We start from the raw sequence: 18,799 nt of genomic DNA, 5'->3' as shown, positions 1-18,799 counted from the left end.
GCCTCGATAAAATATTCCCTCTTGTCAGCGCCTCCTCCCGCACCCAGCCCAGAGCTTCGCGTTTGATCCCCTCCCCTAATGAGCTCGGTTTTCTCCCCTCTAGGCGGATGAGGCGCTCCCCCCAGCCTCACCCACCCAGCCTTTCAAGTTCAGCTGGGCTGAGATTCAAGGTGGGGGCGGCGGTGGTGGAAGGAAAACCATTTCCAGGTTCCGATGGGGTCACCTCCCACAGGAAGTCCTCCCAGAATTTCTGCAGCTCAGATGGTCTCGTGTATTTGTGGGGAGGGGGCTGGGGTACAGAGAGAGAGCGGGACCTAGATATGGGGGGTCATACAACAGTGTCCAGATGCCACGATTGTCATCTGTCCATTCATTCCACAAAGGCTTTGGGGGTGCAGAGCTGGGCACAGGTGCTCCCAGCTGAGGACTGTGCCAACGTGAGGGGCTGGGCAGGATGGGGCAGGGGTCCAGGAGGCGGCAGAGCTGCAGAGACCCTCAAGAGGGGACGATGACAGCCTGAGGAACGGACAGACACAGAGTTGGCCTGCCTGGAGGTGGGGGAGACAGTCTGAACCCCATCCGGGGAGGTGCCGGGGAGGAGCCGGCAGGTGGCAGGGTTGGGAGAAGCCCCCTTCCCAGACCAGAGACCCTCCAGTCCGGCTTCAGCACCAAGAACAGCTCCCTGCCTCTTCCTCTCTGGCGCTCCAGAGGGACCCCCATTTGTCAGACATCCCCCAGTCGTCGCCCAGATGGACCAGCTTCTTCCTGCCAAGGCCTTCGGAGCCTCCCAGGACCTCCCTGGGCTGTAGTATTTTCAATAAAATAGGAATCGTGCCACAACCTCAGGGGGTGGGCACGCACAGACATCAATGTTGTTTGTAGACGGTGAGTCACGGGACACTGGCCGATTTTTCTCAGCATCTCCAACATTGCAAAGTCTACCCATGGAAGGGGCTTGGGGCCAGGCACGGTGGCTCACATCTGTAATCCCAGCACTTTGGGAGGCCGAGGCGGGAGGATCACTTGAGGTCAGGAGTTTAAGACCAACCTGGCTGATATAGTGAGACCCTGTCTCTGCAAAAATTTAAAAATTAGCTGGGTGTGGTGGTGAATGCCTGTAGTCCCAGCTACTCAGGAAGCTGAGGTGGGAGGATCGCTTGAGCCTGGGAGGTCGAGGCTGAAGTGAGCCAAGATTGTGTCACTGCACTCCGGCCTGGGCGACTGAGCCAGATCCTGTCTTTAAGAAGGAACTCAGGAAGAGTTGGGGGGAATGAGCCAATAAATCATTTCAAAATTTAAAATCAGATCCAAGCCCCTAGTTTTATTAAAATGGAACCTGAGGCCTGAGAAGAATTGTGCGCCTCCCACCAGCCAGATTCCAGAATCCTCTCTCCAGGATGAAGGGCCTCATGGCTAAGAGGAGGCCGGGAGGGAAGGGGGCCTCCCAGGAAGACTTCCACCCACCAAAAGGAGCCCCAGTCAGGCGCGGTGGCTCACGCCTGTAATTCCAGCACTTTGGGAGTCCAAGGCGGGCGGATCACCTGAGGTCGGGAATTCGAAACTAGCGTGGCCAACATGGAGAAACCCCGTCTCTACTAAAAATACAAAAACTTAGCTGGACGTGGTCACAGGCGCCTGTAATCCCAGCTACTCTGGAGGCTGAGGCAGGAGAATCACTTGAACCTGGGAGGCGGAGGTTGTGGTGAGCCGAGATCGCGCCATTGCACTCCAGCCTGGGTAACAAGAGTGAAACTTTGTCTCAAAAAAAAAAAAGGAGCCCCATCCGTTCTCCAAATTATAATGGTGCACTGTGCAGGGTGCTGCTGAGGTCCTGGAGGGGAGCCAGAGCTCCCAGGAAGCCCCCCCAGGGTCAGGGGAGACAAGGGACCCAGGACTGGACCAGAGGGAGATACCTGAGGCTAGGGGAAGAGGAAGCAAAGGCCCTGCGGTAGAGTGGGCATCGGAGCTGGGTTCTGCAGGTAGAGTAGCAGTTTCTTAGCGAGAGATAGGAGAACATGGCCCATGTGGACAGAGTCGAGAGGGGCTGACACCTGGGCTCCGTTTGGGGGATGCCACCTCCTCAGAGGGGACTGTAACGGTGGATCTGGAAGGCCCAGGCTTGGAGCCAGGCTGGTGAGCTGGGCTCACAGCCCAAGGTTTGCTGGGGCCTCAGCCAGGACTAGGAGCAGGTGGTGGCAGTTGGAGGTGGGCTGGAGGAGCCGGGCCTGCCCAGAGGGACCCAGGCACCCATGGGGCGGGCGGCGAGGGAGGCAGAAAGCAAAGCCTCACCAACCCCCCCCACCCCACTCACCAGACATCAAACCCAGCCTCCCCACCTTGCGAGGTTATTAATTTTTCAGAGAAGAAAATGCTTTTTGTATTTTTTCCAGGCAAAATATTGATAATGGGCTTAATGTGGCCTTCCTGCTTTTGTGTGTTGGAAGAGAGAGCTTTTCTGTCCTGGCCGCTGCAGAGGCTGTTCGCCCCCCTCCAGCCCCCGCCTCCATCGGCAGACCCCACGCGCTTGGCCGCTGAAGCCCAGGCAGGGAGTGGGGGCGCATTTTGATCGCCACCGAGCGGGTTGGTGCAGCCCCCTCCCCACCTCGAGCCCCCCTACCTCCGCCTGCACAAAGCCGGACGCCTGCCCGCCCCACTGTGGGTCGATGCGCCCTGCCAGGGGAGCTGGTGTTTCCCGCGGCTCCAGGCTGATACATCTTTGACTTGTTTGAAATTCTGCTTCCTTTCTCTCATGGCAATGGAGAGGCAGGAAAGCAGGGGCCTCTGTGCATTCACTCCTTCATTCATTCATTCACTCACTCACCCAGCCTCCAGTCACCATGCACCTATTGTGCCCCAGGGTCTGTGCTGGGTGCTGGGGCCACAGGCCAGGACACATTGGGCCCCTGCCTCCTTAAAGTTCATAGTCCAGGAGAGAGAAGAATAGGTACAAAGCCAAAAACTTCCAGGAGAAAATATGGCATTACAGACGGTGATGAGAACCTTGTAACATAGACACAGGAGGCCGGGTGCAGTGGCTCACACCTGTAATCCCAGCACTTTGGGAGGCCAAAGCGGGCAGATCATGAGGTCAGGAGTTCGAGACCAGCCTAACCAACATGGCAAAACCCAGTCTCTACTAAAAATACAAAAATTAGCCGGGCATGGTGGCAGGCACCTATAATCCCAGCTACGCAGGAGGCTGAGGCAGGAGAATTGCTTGAACTCAGGAGGCAGAGGTTGCAGTGAGCTGAGATCGTGCCACTGCACTCCAGCCTGAGTGACAGAGTGAGACTCGGTCTTACAAAAAAAAAAAATCAGACACAGGAGAAACTGTGACACAGGGCAGAGCCGATGGAGGCTGGGGTCTCAGGGAGGGATTCCCTGAGGCAGTGACCTCAGCTGAGACCTACAGAATGAGGATGAGGCCGGGTGTGGTGGCTCATGCCTGTGAGCCTGGCACTTTGGGAGGCCGAGGTGGGAGGATCACTTGAGGCCAGGAGTTTGAGACCAGCCTGGACAACATTGTGAGACCCTTTCTGTATAAAAAATAGCCAGGCATGGTGGTGTGTGCCCGTGGTCCCAGCCACGCAGGAGGCCGAAGTGGGAGGATTGCCTGAGCCCAGAAGGTCGAGGCTGCAGTGAGCTATGATGACACCACTGCACTCCAGCCTGGGCAACATAGCGAGATGGTGTCTCTACAAAAATTTTTAAAATTAGGCCAGGCGCGGTGGTTCACACCTGTAATCCCAGCACTTTGGGAGGCCGAGGCAGGCAGATCATGAGGTCAGGAGATTGAGACCATCCTGGCTAACACAGTGAAACCCTGTCTCTACTAAAAATACAAAAAATTAGCTGGGTGTGGTGGTGGGCGCCTGTAGTCCCAGCTACTCGGGAGGCTAAGGCAGGAGAATGGTGGGAACTCAGGAGGCGGAGCTTGTAGTGAGCCGAGATTGCGCCACTGCACGCCAGCCTGGGTGACAGAGCGAGACTCCGTCTCAAAAAAAAAAAAAAAGAGGGATAAGAGGCCTCGGTGAGATGGGGCAGCAAGGACGTGCCCTTCCCGGGGCGGAACAGCCTGTGCGAAGGCCCAGAGGCGTTGAGGTAGCAGAACCTGCCCATTCAGTGGTTTTCAGACCTGAACGTGCAGCAGGACCCCCGGGGGCCCCACTGAAGCCCAGACTCCCGCTCCCTCCCACATCCAGAGGCCCCCTACATTGGCAGGCCCTCATTCAGAGCAGCTGGGGTTGGAGAATTTGCACTTCTGACAAGTTCTCAGGTCACACTGATGCTGCTGGCCCGGGGCCCTCACTCTGAGAACCACAGACTCAGGGGCTTTGTGAGATGAAGACACCAGCCAATCCTCGACCCCAAGGAGCAGGCAAAGGGTGGGGGCCAGAGCCGGACAACCCCAGAGCCCTCACTTACCCTCTGGGTTCTCTAGGAGAATTCACTTGAAACTCCGGGCCTTGGTTTCCCCATCTGGAAAGCAGGTGCTTGATAAGTTTCCTGGCTTCCTGTGGCTGGTGAAGGCACGAACCAAGACAACACAGGTAGGGTGGTTAATGCAGAGCCTGGCACACAGCAAGTGTTTAATAAATGTAAGCACTGACTGTAAGCGTGGACGAAGGCTGTGTATGGGATTGATGAAGGGGCAAGAGGTCTTTACCGGGCTGGTGGCTGGTGAAAATACAGAAGCTGGCTGGGCGTGGTGGCTCACACCTGCCACGTGAACACTCTGGGAGGTCACAGCAGGAGAATCACTTGAGCCCAGGAGTTTGAGACCAGCCTGGGCAATATAGCCAGATCCCCCATCTCTACAAAAAATAAAAATTTGCCAGGCGCAGTGGCTCACGCTTGTAATCCCAGCACTTTGATAGGACGAGGCGGGCGGATTACTTGACTCGAGGAGTTCGAGACCAGCCTGGCCAACGTGGTGAAATCCTGTCTCTACTAAAAATACAAAAGTTAGTTGGGCGTGGTGGCATGTGCCTGTAATCCCAGCTACTCTGGAGGCTGAGGCAGGAAAATTGCTGGAACCCGGGAGGTGGAGGTTGCAGTGAGCCGAGATTTCACCACTGCACTCCGGCCTGGGTGACAGAGCAAGACTCTGTCTCAGAAACAAAAACAAAAGCAAAGACCGGGCGCCGTGGCTCACGCCTGTAATCCCGGCACTTTGGGAGGCCGAGGAGGGCGGATCACAAGGTCAGGAGATTGAGACCATCCTGGCTAACATGGTGAAACCCTGTCTCTACTAAAAATACAAAAAAATTAGCCGGGTGTGGTGGCGGGCGCCTGTAGTCCCAGCTACTCGGGAGGCTGAGGCAGGAGAATGGCGGGAACCTGGGAGGCGGAGCTTGCAGTGAGCCGAGATCACGCCACTGCACTCCAGCCTGGGCGACAGAGCGAGACTCCGTCTCAGAAAAAAAAAAAAAAAAAAAAAACAATTAGCCAGGTATGGTGGTATGTGCCTGGGAAGATTGCTTGAGCCCAGGATGTCAAGGCTGCAGTGAGCTATGATGGCATTGCTGCACTCCAGGCTGGGTGACAGAGCAAGACCCTGTCTCTAAATAAATAATGCAGAAACCAAGGGCATGGCACCCATGAATCTCTTAGCTGCAGCTGCATAACAAATCACTCCAAGTTTCCCAGCTTACAGCAACACGCAGGCACTGTCTCACGGCTTCCGTGGCTCAGGACTGGCTTGACTGGGTCCTCTTCCCAGCGTCTCCCACGGTTCCAATCAAGGTGCTGGCTGGGTTGAGCTGCTTCCTGAAGTTGAAAGTCCTTGACCAAGCTCCTGCGGTTGTCGGCGGAATGCAAGTCCTTGCGGTTGTGGGACTGAAGTCCCCGATTTGTTTTATTTTGGTAGAGAAGGGGTCTCACTATGTTGCCCGGGCTGGTGTCAAACTCCTGGGCTCATTTGATCCTCCCACCTCAACCCTGTTTTCTTGCTGACTGTCAGAGGTCACCCACCCACCGTTCCCTGCCTGGCCTCTTCCAGGGACCAGGAAAGAAGATTCTCAGTTTGCTAAATGGAGGCTTTTATTTTTTTTGAGACAGAGTCTCACTCTGTTGCCCTGGCTGGAGTGCAGTGGCGCGATCTCGGCTCACTGCAAGCTCCGCCTCCGGGGTTTATGCCGTTCTCCTGCCTCAGCCTCCCGAGTAGCTGGGACTACAGGCACATTTTTAGTAGAGACGGGGTTTCACCGTGTTAGCCAGGATGGTCTCGATCTCCTGACCTCGTGATCTGCCCGCCTCGGCCTCCCAAAGTGCTAGGATTACAGGCATGAGCCACCGCGCCCGGCCAATGGGGCCACTTTCTATCAACCACACCTGGCTCGGGCATGCACCCACCCTCCCCCATGCATACAGGCCCACATCCGTGCCTTCAAATGGCCACAAAAGTGTGCGTGGCCATAGACATACATACTTGCAGTGTTTCTCTTCTTTTTTTTTTTTTTTTTTTTTTTTGAGATGGAGTCTCCCTGTGTCACCCAGGCTAGAGCGCAATGGCACAATCTCGGCTCACTGCAACCTCCGCCTCCTGGGTTCAAGTGATTCTCCTGCCTCAGCCTCCTGAGTAGCTGGGATTACAGGTGCATGCCACCACACCTAGCTAATTTTTGTACTTTTAGTAGAGACAGGGTTTCACCATGTTGGTCAGGCTGGTCTCAAACCCCTGACCTCGTGATCTGCCCACCTCAGCCTCCCAAAGTGCTGGGATGACAGGCATGAGCCACCATAACCGGCCAGTGTTTCTCTTTTTGCATTGCCCACTGGGAAGCTCAGAGCCAAAATTACGGCCTGTGTGCAGCAAGGGTTCAGAACCACCTATTGTGACTTCTCTTCCAGTGACATCTCTCGACCTTGGTTGTAATTCATTTTCTCTGGCTGCCTTGTCTGTTTGCAATTCCTTCCTCCCCAGTCTTTCTGGGCCCACAGAGGCTGACAATGCTAGCGGCTTCTGTCTGCTCAGCATCTGAGTGCAGTTCGAAGGACCTTACAAGAATTTTCTCATTTTATGCTCTCAAGAAATCTCCTCCTACAGAGGAGGGATCTGCCGCACAGAGAGGTCGTGAGAGCTACCCCAAGGACACCAGCTGGGAGATGGGAGAGCCGGGTTGAGAACCTGGGCTCAATCCCCAGCGGGCAGATTTTTTTTTTCTTTTTAGACGGAGTCTCACTCTGTGGCCAGGCTGGAGTGCAGTGGTGCAATCTCGGTTGACTGCAACCTCCAACTCCCTGGTTCAAGCGATTCTCCTGCCTCAGTATCTCGAGTAGCTGGGATTACAGGCATGCACCACCACCCCCAGCTAATTTTTGTATTTTTAGTAGAGATGCGGTTTCACCACGTTGGCCAGGATGGTCTCGAACTCCTGACCTTGTGATCCACCAGTGGGCAGATTTGAGAGCCGGGCTACACACTGACATGTTCTACACGCAGGGTGACCAAGCCCGGCGAATCCACCAGCAGGGGACTGTGGGGTCACAACCTCCTCCCTGGGGTCTCAGCCCAAGCTTTGAACGTGGGCTGCCACTGGCATAAATAATCGTTTACAAGCCAGGCACGGTGGCTCACGCCTGTCATCTCAGCCCTGTGGGAGGCCGAGGCGGGTGGATCATGAGGTCAGGAGTTCAAGACCAGCCTGCCCAAGATGGTGAAACCCTGTCTCCACTAAAAATACAACAATTAGCCGGGTGTGGTGGGCGCCTATAATCCCAGCTACTCGGGAGGCTGAGGCAGGAGAATTGCTTGAACCCAGGAGGCGGAGGTTGCAGTGAGCCGAGATTGCACCACTGCACTCCAGCCTGGGCGACTGAGCAAGACTCTGTCCCCCCCAAAAAAAAAAAAATCGTTCACAAATGCGCTCCACCACACATTGATCCCCCGCGAGAGAAAGTGCTGCTTCAGGGAATTCTCCCTCGAGTGGCGTCCACCAGCCGACCCAGCTGCACCCGACGAAGTCCACACACCAGGCCTGTCCAGGAGCCCCCTTCGGCCACCGGACAAGGGTCTGGCTGGGCCCCACAGCCCTCCGAGATCTGAGTCCCGTGCTCCGGATTCCATTGAACAGAACTCTCGTGCACGTTTCCCCACGGCGTGTCCCCCAGCCGGAGCTGGGTGACGGGGACATCATCCCAAACTCTGTGCCCTCCAGGGGCTCCCAGGCTTGGAAAGGGAGACAATAGAAAAAGCAGCCCGCCATGCTGGGAGCAGGGGGCGCACAGTAGGTCCGCAGCACGGGAACAGGAGGACGGATTTTACAGGACCGGGCAGGGGTACAGCAGGGCCCTGTTGGCCATGCCGACCTCTGACTCCTGGCTCCCCGCCGGAGCCACCTCTTCGCAGCTTCGCGCAGGCCCGGGATGTTCCTTCCCCACCTGGGTTTTCCTCGGGCCGCCCTCCGCGTAGAACAGCTGACATGGATGAGCGCTGACCATGTACCAGGGCCCCGGCCAAGCATGCGACTTAAACCTATTCAATATGTCAACGTGGTCCCTATTTTACAGATGGGGAAACTGAGGCACGGCGCGTGACAGGGCCTGTCAGCAGGGGAAGGGATGCCAGCTGAACTCGGGAGCTCTGGCCTGTCCCGTGGTGAGCCCCACGGCCTGAGTCCACATCCCAGTTCTGCACTTGTTAACGTTCAGGGAGCTGCGGCCTCAGTGTGCTCACTCACAAAATGGGAACGAGTGTCCCCGCTTAGGCAGCAGGGAATGGAAAGGATGGAAGGGACAGAAGGGGACATGAACAGAGGCCCCCATTCTGACCATTGTTTTTTTATTTTTATTTTTTTTTTGAGACAGAGTCTCGCTCTGTCACCCAGGCTGGAGTGCAGTGGCACCATCTCGGCTCACTGCAAGCTCGGCCTCCCGGATTCACGCTATTCTCCTGCCTCAGCCTCCCAAGTAGCTGGGATTACAGGAGCCCGCCACCACACCCAGATAATTTTTGCTTTTTTTTTTTTTTTTGGAGACAGAGTCTCACTGTTGCCCAGGCTGGAGTGTAGTGGCACAATCTCGGCTCACTGCAACCTCCAACTCCTGGGTTCAAGCAAGTCTCCTGCCTCAGCCTCCCGAGTAGCTGGGACTACAGGCGCCCGCCACCATGCCCGGCTACTTTTTTGTATTTTTAGTAGAGACGGGGTTTCACTGTGTTAGCCAGGATGGTCTCAATCTCCTCGTGATCCACCCGCCTTGGCCTCCCAAAGTGCTGGGATTACAGGCGTGAGCCACGGCGCCTGGCCTAATTTTTGCATTTTTAAGGAGAGACGGGGTTTCGCCATGTTGGCCAGGCTGGTCTCAAACTCCTGACCTCAGGTGATCAGCCCACCTCAGCCTCCCAAAGTGCTGGGATTACAGGCGTGAGCCACCACACCTGGCCTGACGATTCTTAAAGAAGCAGAATCCAGGCCCCTACCCCAGCCTGGCCCCACACCAGCTGGCTCCCAGGAGGCCCTGGCTCTGCCTCCAGCACCCCATTCACTCCTGTCCTGCAGCCCTAGCATTTCCACCCACAGAGAGGAATCAGAAAACAGCCCCAGCCCCAGGAAGGTCGAAGGCACAGAAAACCAGGGCTGGTACCCACAGGGAAACCGGAACGAACCCATAAAACTGAGGCTGGTGAACCCCAGGCCGCCTAACTCCAACTGCACGGGAGCCCCAGCACCACCTCCCCCAGAATCCGCCCCTCAGGCCTCAGTTTGCGCACCTGTGAAGTGGGGCCTGCACCGCCCAGCTCAAGGGACTATGAGGGAATCTGCGAGGAAGGGGACAAAGCAGCCTCCCTTCGCTTTGTGCAAACCTCTCCTCCTCGCCCCGGCCTCCTCCTGGCCTCCAGAGCAGAGCTGGCCCTACGGCTCCAGCTCCCCCAGGATCGATGGGAGGATCAATTCCAGCAGCAGCACCAGACTGTGGCGGGGAGGGGGGCTCCTCTGGGAAGCCTCCAGTTCCCCTCCTCCCTCCCCTCCTCCCTCCCCCTCCTCCCTTTTCTCACCCTCCTCCCATCCCCCCTCTGCTTCCTCCCCCTCCTCCTCTTCCTCCCCCTCCTCCCTCCTCCTCTTCCCCCTCCTCCCCCTCCCTCCTCCTCTTCCCCCTCCTCCCCCTCCCTCTTCCCCTCTCCTCCCCCTCCCTCCTCCCCCCTCCTCCCCCTCCCTCCCCCCCTCCCTCCTCCTCTTGCCCCCTCCTGCCCCTTCCTCCTCCTCTTTCCCCCTCCAGCTACTGTCCTCTGAGCCTGGCCCAGGGTGCCTTGCCCCTCCCCCACCGGTCCACCCTGGCTGTTTATGGGGTGGGCAGAGCCTGGTGGCCGCCCTTGTCACAGCCTTTCCTGAGCGCTGTCAGATGTCCTCAAGGGTGCACTGTGTGTGTTTTATCCCCATTCCACAGATGGGGAAAGTGAGGCTCCAGAAGGGTCCCTGATGTGAGAAACGAAGGTGGGGCTGGGATTTGAGTCTGGAACCCACCCTCAACCCCAAGGGGGTGAAGCCCCGGACACTACACAGGCACTTTGGGAATGAGGCACCCTTGGCGGATGGACTGGGCGGGCTGAGGTCAGAGGCCACCTGCCCCGCCAAGCAGCCCCGTGGAGATCACCCAGTAGCGCGCAGGAGCCGGGGCTCCCACCTGTGAACCGGGGACACCACCCGTGGAGATGCAGAGCTGGCTGGACACGAGCCATTTCCATCTTTTATTCCCCTCTGAGAGCTGGGGGGGGGGTCTTTGGTTTTTCTCCAGGGAATGAGAGGCGCCCTCTCTGGGGAGCAAGAGCCTTGGATCTGCCTCAGTTTCCTCATCCGTAAAAGCAAGGGGTCAACAGGAGGACCCCATCCCTCCCCAACCCCCTCCTCTTCTTGCCTGCGCTATGACCCCTAGGGAGCCCCTGCCCCCCAGGCCGGGCAGCCCCCAGGGACCCTCCTACTGGGGCCTGCCACGGGGAGGACGATGCTTCCCACTTTCTGTGGAGCCCCCCAACTCTCACCTCCAGGCAGAGGTGGGGTGATGAGGGGCTGGAGGAGGCTCCCCCCTCCAATTCCATCGCTGGGAAATGCCACCTTCTCACCTCCTGGCGCCCAGGGAGTTCAGTAAGAACAGAAACGTTTGGTTTGGTTTTGCTTAAAGCGAGCAGGAGGGAGAGCGCGAAGTCCAGGCTCCTGCCCAGCCCAAGTGTGGGGATTTATCACGGAGGCGATTACTGAGCGGAACTGCAGGCGGCTCTGCTAGGAGGGTCCCGTGCTTGTTAGGGAGGTGGGAGAAACAGCAATTACAGCTGTTAGCACCGAGGGGAGGGAGGGAGGAGGAGGAAGGAGAAATGGAGGAAGCAGAGGAGAGGGGAGCAGGGAGAAGGAAGAGGGAAGAGTGGATGGGGGAGGGAGAGGAGGCTGGGAGGGAGGAGGGGAGGGCTGGAAGGAGGAGGGGGAGTAGAAGGAAGGAAAAGGAGGAGCCAGGAGGGAGACAGGAATGGGAGGAGGGGGGAAGAGGGAGAGGAGGAGGGGGAAGGGGGAAGGCGAGTAGAGGAGGGGGTAGGAGGAGTGGGAAGAATGGGGAAGGATGGGGAGGAGGGAGAAGGGGGAGTAGAGGGGGGAAGGATGGGGAGGGAGGGGAGAGGAGGGGAGAGGACAAGTGGGAAGAATGGGGAAGGATGGGGAGGAGGGGGAGGAAGGGGGAAGAGGGAGAGGAGGAGGATGGAGGAGGAGTGGGGAGGAAGGGGAGGATGGGGGAGGAGGGAGAGGAGGAAGGGGATGGAGGAGTGGGGAGGAAGAGGGAGGACTGAGGAGGAGAGGGATGGAGGAGGAGGGGGAGGAAGGGGGAGGATGGGGAAGGACAGGAGGAGGGGGATGGGGAGGAGGAAGAGGAGGAGGGGGATGGAGGAGGAGGGGAGGATGGAGGAGGGGGGAGGAGGAGGAGGGGGATGGAGGAGGAGGGGGAGGATGGAGGAGGACGGGGGAGGAGGATCCTCACCCTTCAAGAGCATCAAGTTTTCCTTCCCAGTGGGAGAAGCTGAGGCCCAGAGAGAAGTCTCTGCTCTGACACCCCACAAGCGCTTTCCCAACCAACAGGCCCCTCTGGGTCTCCCTCTATGCCCTGCCCAGGGCCCCACAGGGCTGGCTCTGCTTCCTGCTGGCTCGCTGCAGGCCTGGAGCTGGGAGGTGGGGAGGTGATGGCCAGTGCAGGAGGCGGCTGGCCTCTTCCCCTGTCCGCTGCCTCTAATGATTAACCAGTTCGGCTGGAGTGAGGAGCGGACGCTGGGTGCCGGTTCCTCAAATGCCCTCCCCCACGCCTTTGGCCGGCTCATGGGCCAGAACGGGGAACCCCTCCAGCTCAGGCTGAAGAGCTCCCCCAACTGCCGCCGGGTCCAGGGGGTCCTGCACTCCCTGGGATCGCCTGAAGAGCTGGGTCGGAGGGGGACCCTGGCACAGGGAATGATCCGCGTTTCTACCCAGGAACTCAGCTGAGACTCCCTGCGTGGCCAACCCTCTCCAGAGACTGGCTCCACCGCCAGCCAGACTGGATGCTGAGGGTGTCCACACAGCACGCACACACTGGGACTCAGCGTGTTGGGACTCAGCTCCAGGCCACCCAGTCCCTCGGGCCTGAGGTCAGCTCGCCAGCTGGTGGCCTGAGGCAGATCTCAGGACCTCCCTGTGCCTCAGTTTCCTCATCTGAAAAACGGGAATAATTAGAGTTGCTTCCTCAAAGTACACCCGCCCCTAGCTCCCTGCAGATACAATGGGGATGGGGCGGGAGATAGAGTGGGGACCGGCAGGACGCACCCCTCCCCCAGGGAATTGGGGACACCATCCCCACCCCTGGGGAGCCCGGAAGGAGGCTGCTGATTGAACAAAGGGAGAAACAAGCTTTCTTCTAGCACAAGGTGACTCACCTGCTGGCCCAGGGACAAAGCTCCCCCAGCCACCCCCCACCGCCTGCCACACACACACACACACACACACACACACACACACACACACACGCCGCACAGCACGGACAGGGGGTGAGTCATTCTACCCCACCACGTCTGTGATGGCCTCCCTGGGTGTGTACTAACCTGGGGGGAGGGGGGATTATTCTAAGGGCTGCCTGGGACCCTCCCTGTTGGCCTCACAGCCAAGGAGAGAATGCCCAATCCCCCCCTTAGCCTGGCATTCAAGGCCTGGCTTTGAACACATCCCCCCCACACACACACACACCCCAGCTTCATTCAGTTTTATCTCATTGACTCATTCAACAAACATTCCCTAATGAAGTCCTGTGAGGGCCCCGAAACTGGGCTAATGCCAGATGCCTCCCCAGCCCCACTGCCTCCTCCTCAGATGACAAAGAGTCTTTTCGTCCTTCCATTGGCCTACCTGACTTGGACTCCTACACATCCTACAAAACCCAACCTCAGGGCTCCTCCTGCAGGAAGGAAGGACTGCCACCTCCCCAGTCCTGATCTCAGGGGGATGGGGATGACTTTTCCCCTCCCTAACTATGGGAGCCCCAGCGGGAGGGACAGGGGCTGAGGCCGCAGCTCTAGGGTGGTGGGGGCAGGGGAGCAGGAGTGATCTGAGAAGTTTGTTAAATCCAGGGAATGGCCTGGTTCCCCTCCCCCATCCCCGGTCTGCAGATTCTGCCTAAGGAGGTGCAAATTCCTTCCCCTTTCCCCAATCCCCAGTCCAACACCCCCTCCCCACCCAGAGGTCCAGGAAGCGAGACAGATCCAAAGACAGAGGCAAGGACAGGGGCGTTGGTCGGTCTTGCGGGGAGGGGGTGCCCTACCCTCCCCACTTCCTGACCCAGCAGAAAGGGCCCGGGCGTGTCCAGATAAACCGCGCCTTAATCGAGGCGCCATTCCTGCCCGGAACAGGCCAGGCCCAGGTGAGGCTCAGAGCCAGATGCGCCCAGCCTAACCCACCTGTGGACGCCCCTCGGACCCTCCCGGGGTGGGGTCCTCACTCACCACCAGGACCTCTGTCTCTGCATCTGCGAAGTGGGCGCCCCCAGGGCTGTCCTCCCGCCACCCGCCTGTCGTCTCGTCTCGGCTTTCAGAGTGCAGAGTGGACACTCCCAGGTGTCCAAACCGGCGAGCTCGGGTCCCGCAGAACCGGCGGCTCTAGAGACGCCCTGAGGGGCAGCCCCGCCGCAGCCTTGCTCGGGTCCCCTAGCCCGGGGCCTCCGCAAACCAACCCACCGCTGGCCGCCGAGCCCCGCTCCAGGATCCTCCGGCTGCCTCCATCCCAGAGGAGTGCGCAGAGAATTAAATCTAGATATTTACATGTTTAATGGTCAAAGGAGCCTGTCTTCCGGCAGGGCAGGGAGGGCGCTCAGGTGGTTTAACTCAGCGCCGGGATCCCGCTCAGCTGCGGGGACCGCGAACCCCGCCTCGGGGCCGACGATTGGGCCCCTCCGGAGCGCGGCGCCCAACACGGGTTTCGTTGCGTCGGGGAAGTCGGTGGCCTGCAGCGCCCCAGCCCCAGGCTGTCAGCCGAGTCCGGGAGTGGGGCGTTCTCCAGGCCCCCAACCCCTGATCCAGGCCGTTCCCCTCCCGCGCACCCTCCGGGGGGGCTGCAACCCGCGCCCCTCGCCGCCAAGCCCCATTTTCCCAAACTGCAAACTGCAGCAAACGAACTGGTTCTCTCCTGAGCGCACGCTGCGGGGAGACGATTCCAACAGCGTCCAGTGAGGAGGGGTCCAGGCCTGGGAGAGGGGGCGCGTTCCTGTCCCCAGACCCCTCCCGCTGCGCCTCAGCCCCCAGCCTGGCTCTCTGACCTGTATTGGTCGGGCCCGGCACAGAGGAAGCAAAGCAGGCGGAGGCCGCGGGAGGAGAGCAGCCTGACCTCTCGCCTGAGCCCGGGCCCTTCCCCTCCCCTCCGGCACCCTCGGATGCCCTCGCCCCAGCGTGTTACTTTCTAGATGGGGAAACTGAGGCGCGGCCAGGGCGATGCGGCTGAAGTCCCGCGCCCGGCCGTCTCCCGCGCCTGCCGGACAGAGCCCCAAGAAGGGGGCATGGAATTCCCTCCTCTGATGTGTCCCAGAACTCCGGGACGACGGAGGCCAAGCTGCTGAGGGAGGGGACGAGGACGCGGGGCCCCAGGGACCACCCCCTCCGCTCCCCGGCCAGCCGCGGCCGCCCAGCCTCGGTGCCCCGGCGCAAACAAGCGCGGTGTTTGCCGAGCGCGAGGCGGCCGGCGCGGCCCGAGAGCGATGAGGATTCGATGGAGCCGCTCGCCGCGGCGGGGGCAACGGAGCCCGGGCGGGCGCGGGAATCGATCGGGCACAGCTGTCGCCTAAGAGCCCGCGGGAGCATCCACCCGCGGGCCAGAGCTGCCCGGGCGCCCCGCAACTGCGGGCAGGAAATCCGGGACGTCGGGCCCGCCAGGGGCGAAACCCCAAAGTCGCGACACCCGGGGTGGGGAGGTCAGGACGTCCCCACGGCCAACGTGGAACCTTCGGGAGCTGTGCGCTCAGCCCCGCCGGGACCCCCGCCAGGCCGAAAAAGCCCAGAGTCTCCCCCCAAATCTAAATAAAATCCCCGGACCCCGCCTGAACGAAGGCGGCTGGAGTCCAGAGGGAGAACTCCTGCCACACACTAGGCGCCGGCGGCCGGGATTTGGGGCGCCCGCAGGTTTCGGGGGCCGGGAGTGGGAGCAGGGCGGATCTAGGGCTGGGCTGGGCTTGGGTGGGGCGGGCATTCATTGCCATGGTTTAGTAAAAGCTCGCTTTAATAAAAGCAGGGAGGGGTGCGCAGAGCCCGGACACTTTCATTTCGGTGGGAGACAAATCCAATCAGAAAGTCAGTTGGGGGCGCACTGTGGAGGGTTCTGGGGGAGCCCCAGGAAAGGAACACTTGAGGTATCTAACTCTGCCTTTGATATTTTTAGCTGCAATGGGAGAGTCAGTAACAACAGGGAAGGCGGTGTGTCCAAAAATGGGGGAGATGTGGAGGATTAAAGAGGGGGTTCAAGCTTAGGGGGTCGGTTTAGGGAGGCTGAAGCCGTGGAGAGTGCGCACCCCTGGGGCTTGGGTGGAGCCCCCCAATCCTCCCCTCCACCCGCGGGACTCACCAAGCCCTGAGGTTGGCAGGACCAGAGGCTGCCCTTTTTGACTCCTCCCAGACGCAGGCCAGGCACAGAGAGGGTGGGCGTTGGTCTGACGCAGCCCAGCACCTGCTGAGGTCCCCCTCCCCAACTCCCAGACACAGACTCGGGCTCTGGGAGTCCAACTTTAATTTTCCTGGAGGAGATACTGAGGCCAGAGAGCTTCCTCGAGGTGGCTGAGGTCCCTGTGGGGCGGGGAAGGGGGACTTCTTGTCCCGATCCAGCCCACCCCTCCCCCTGCCCACAATTTGCCTAATGACCCAGGATCGATCTGGGCCTGGGCAGCCGGCCTACCCCGGCCGGCTCAATTCTATTTTACTAATTACTAAAAGGCCGCTGCTGGTAGAGAGAAGCAAGCTGGGGGCTCCAGGGGGCCACACTCCCTCTCTTGGGGCCAGCAAAATTCTGTTCAATCTCCCAGCTGGACCACAGCCTCTACAGGGAGTGAGATCCCCATCCCTGGGGGAGTCCAAGTCTCTATCAGCCGAAGGGAGGGGTGGGGGCTTCGCAGACCTGGATAGGGTTAGGTCCACCAGGCTGGGCTGCCCCTTTCAAGTCTAGGGAGCTTTGGAAGGGGCCTGTGGCCACCTTAGGGTGTCCTGAGGCAGCAGAGGGGAGAGGCCCCCTTCCTCTCCGAGTCCCTGACCCTCCTCTTCTCTTTCAAAATGGATGCTTTCCCTGCTAGAAAAGCCACACACGCTTGCTATTAAAATGAACACGATAATCAAGCTGTAAAAAATATATTTAAAAGGAAGCCTGCAAAATCCCAACTCCCTAGGAGCTCCCCCACATTGGCATTTGGGGGAACTTCCTTCCACCTTGGTATCCTCCCACCCAACCCACCCACAGAGACCCCCAGCCCCCACCTGGTCTGCACTTCCTTGAGCCTGGGATGCTTGCGTTTTATGGCGGCTGATTGATTTTTAGATCCCACGATTATTTTTAATTATCTGTGATTGTTGGAGGATGAGATCGAGGAGCGCAGGCTGGGGCTCTGTGCAGCCACTCCCCCCCCCACCCCCCGAGATTCAGCATCTGCACGAGGAGTGGGGTACGCGACTGTTCTGACCTGCCCCTCTCTTCCCGCCTGGAAGATGGGTGTAACTATGTAAACTCCAGAAATTATACCTGAACCCTGGAACTGGAAAGTTTAGGGACCGACACTTCAGGGGGCGGGAGTTAGCACTTGGGCAGATGTACGAATGAACGGGGGAACTTTAGGGCCACGACCACCCCCACCTTGGGCCAGAGACACCCAGAAAAATTGTGATTTGACTTCCCCCTCTCTGGGGCTGAGAGAGGAGAGTATGCCTGGTAAATCGCAGGCACTTACTGATGCTGAGCCCTAACAGTGAGTACTAACAGGGGTCCCCTTCAGCCCTATCCCCTCCCCCCAGGACTTGGATCAGGCCACCTCAGGCTGGGGGCCCAGATCGTTCAGGCCCCCTCTCTCTCTGGCTGTTGTGGTCAGCACAGACTCACCTCCTGCCCCCAGCTGGGCAGGCTGGAGGGCACCCCCTCCCACACCAGAGAAGGGGAAACTGAGGCACAGAAAGGGCCCTATTCCAGAACCAAACCTAGACTTGGTTCAGAAAATCGCATCTCCAATGTGTAGCCACGTCTACAGGGGCCAGGGCATCTGGATGCAGGTGCAAAACTGGGGCTGGCCTTTGCCCAAAAGGTTTGCACCAAAGGGGAAGTGACAGCCTGACTGTGTCCTCCCCTCTTCCTTGAGCTTTGAGCCCTGATGCAACCCACCGAGATGGGGGTAACTGGGGGCTCCCGTGAACCGAATGCCTGACCCATCCCTTTCCTCTTCTAGAAAGTGCACAAGCGTTACCCCGGGGGGGGGGGGGCAGAGGCAATGGGGAAGCAGGAAGGGGCTGAGGCTGGTTTTTGGACTCTGCGCCCCAGCCTCTGGCTTACAAGACAGGACATCCTCTAGGTTCTGGTCTGGCCCCTCCAGATCCCCAGCCCTGACCTTCCCCCACCGGAGGAATCCAGTCCCCTGGGGGTCTCTCTGATTGTGGGAGCCCTTCCCCAACCTATCACAGTTCCCAGGGGCCCCTGGAGCTCACCTGTCTCCAGGTGGTGAGAAAAAGGAGACCCCTGCCTCCCCCCACATTGAAGAGAAGCCCCAGGGACAAAGAGGAATTTGCGCCAGGGACGTCTCAGAAGACAGGGCATCCAGCCTCAGCCTCTGTGGGCTGAAGGGTGACAGGGGCTCTTAGTGGTCACCCCCAGGCTCCAGTGCCTCCGGCGGCTGCACCGTAAAAAGGCCCTGTAATTAGAAGGGGCCTTTGGCAACCCTGAGGCCAGGCAGCCCATTGTACAGTTGGGGAAACGGAGGCCCAGGCGCCCACACATGGGCAGATGCTGACCCCTGGGGCGCACGGAGGCCCTGATCTAGCCTGAGGACCTCCCTTTTCCCCCACTTCCCCCACAAAGAGGTTGTGGGAAGGGGGCTGTGACTCCGTAGGTATGAGTGGGAGTCGGGGGGAGCTGAGCTTGCAGTGGGGATCTAGCTCCTGGGGGTCTGTAGGGAAGGGGGGGACACGTGCATTACAGGCGACCGTCCAGCCACACTCCCAGAAACTCCCTGGAGATGGACTTGGGGGCGCCAGGCAGGAAAGCCCCATATGGGACTCTAGAGAGAATCACACAGAGAGGCGAAATCGGAGACTCAGGGTCGAGGTCCCCAGCCCCACCTGGGCAGAGTCTGT

This window comes from Nomascus leucogenys, chromosome 17, assembly GCF_006542625.1.
Source record: "Nomascus leucogenys isolate Asia chromosome 17, Asia_NLE_v1, whole genome shotgun sequence".
Lineage (NCBI taxonomy): Eukaryota > Metazoa > Chordata > Mammalia > Primates > Hylobatidae > Nomascus > Nomascus leucogenys.
The sequence above is the reverse complement of the archived record's forward strand: the minus strand, read 5'-3'. Positions refer to the sequence as shown.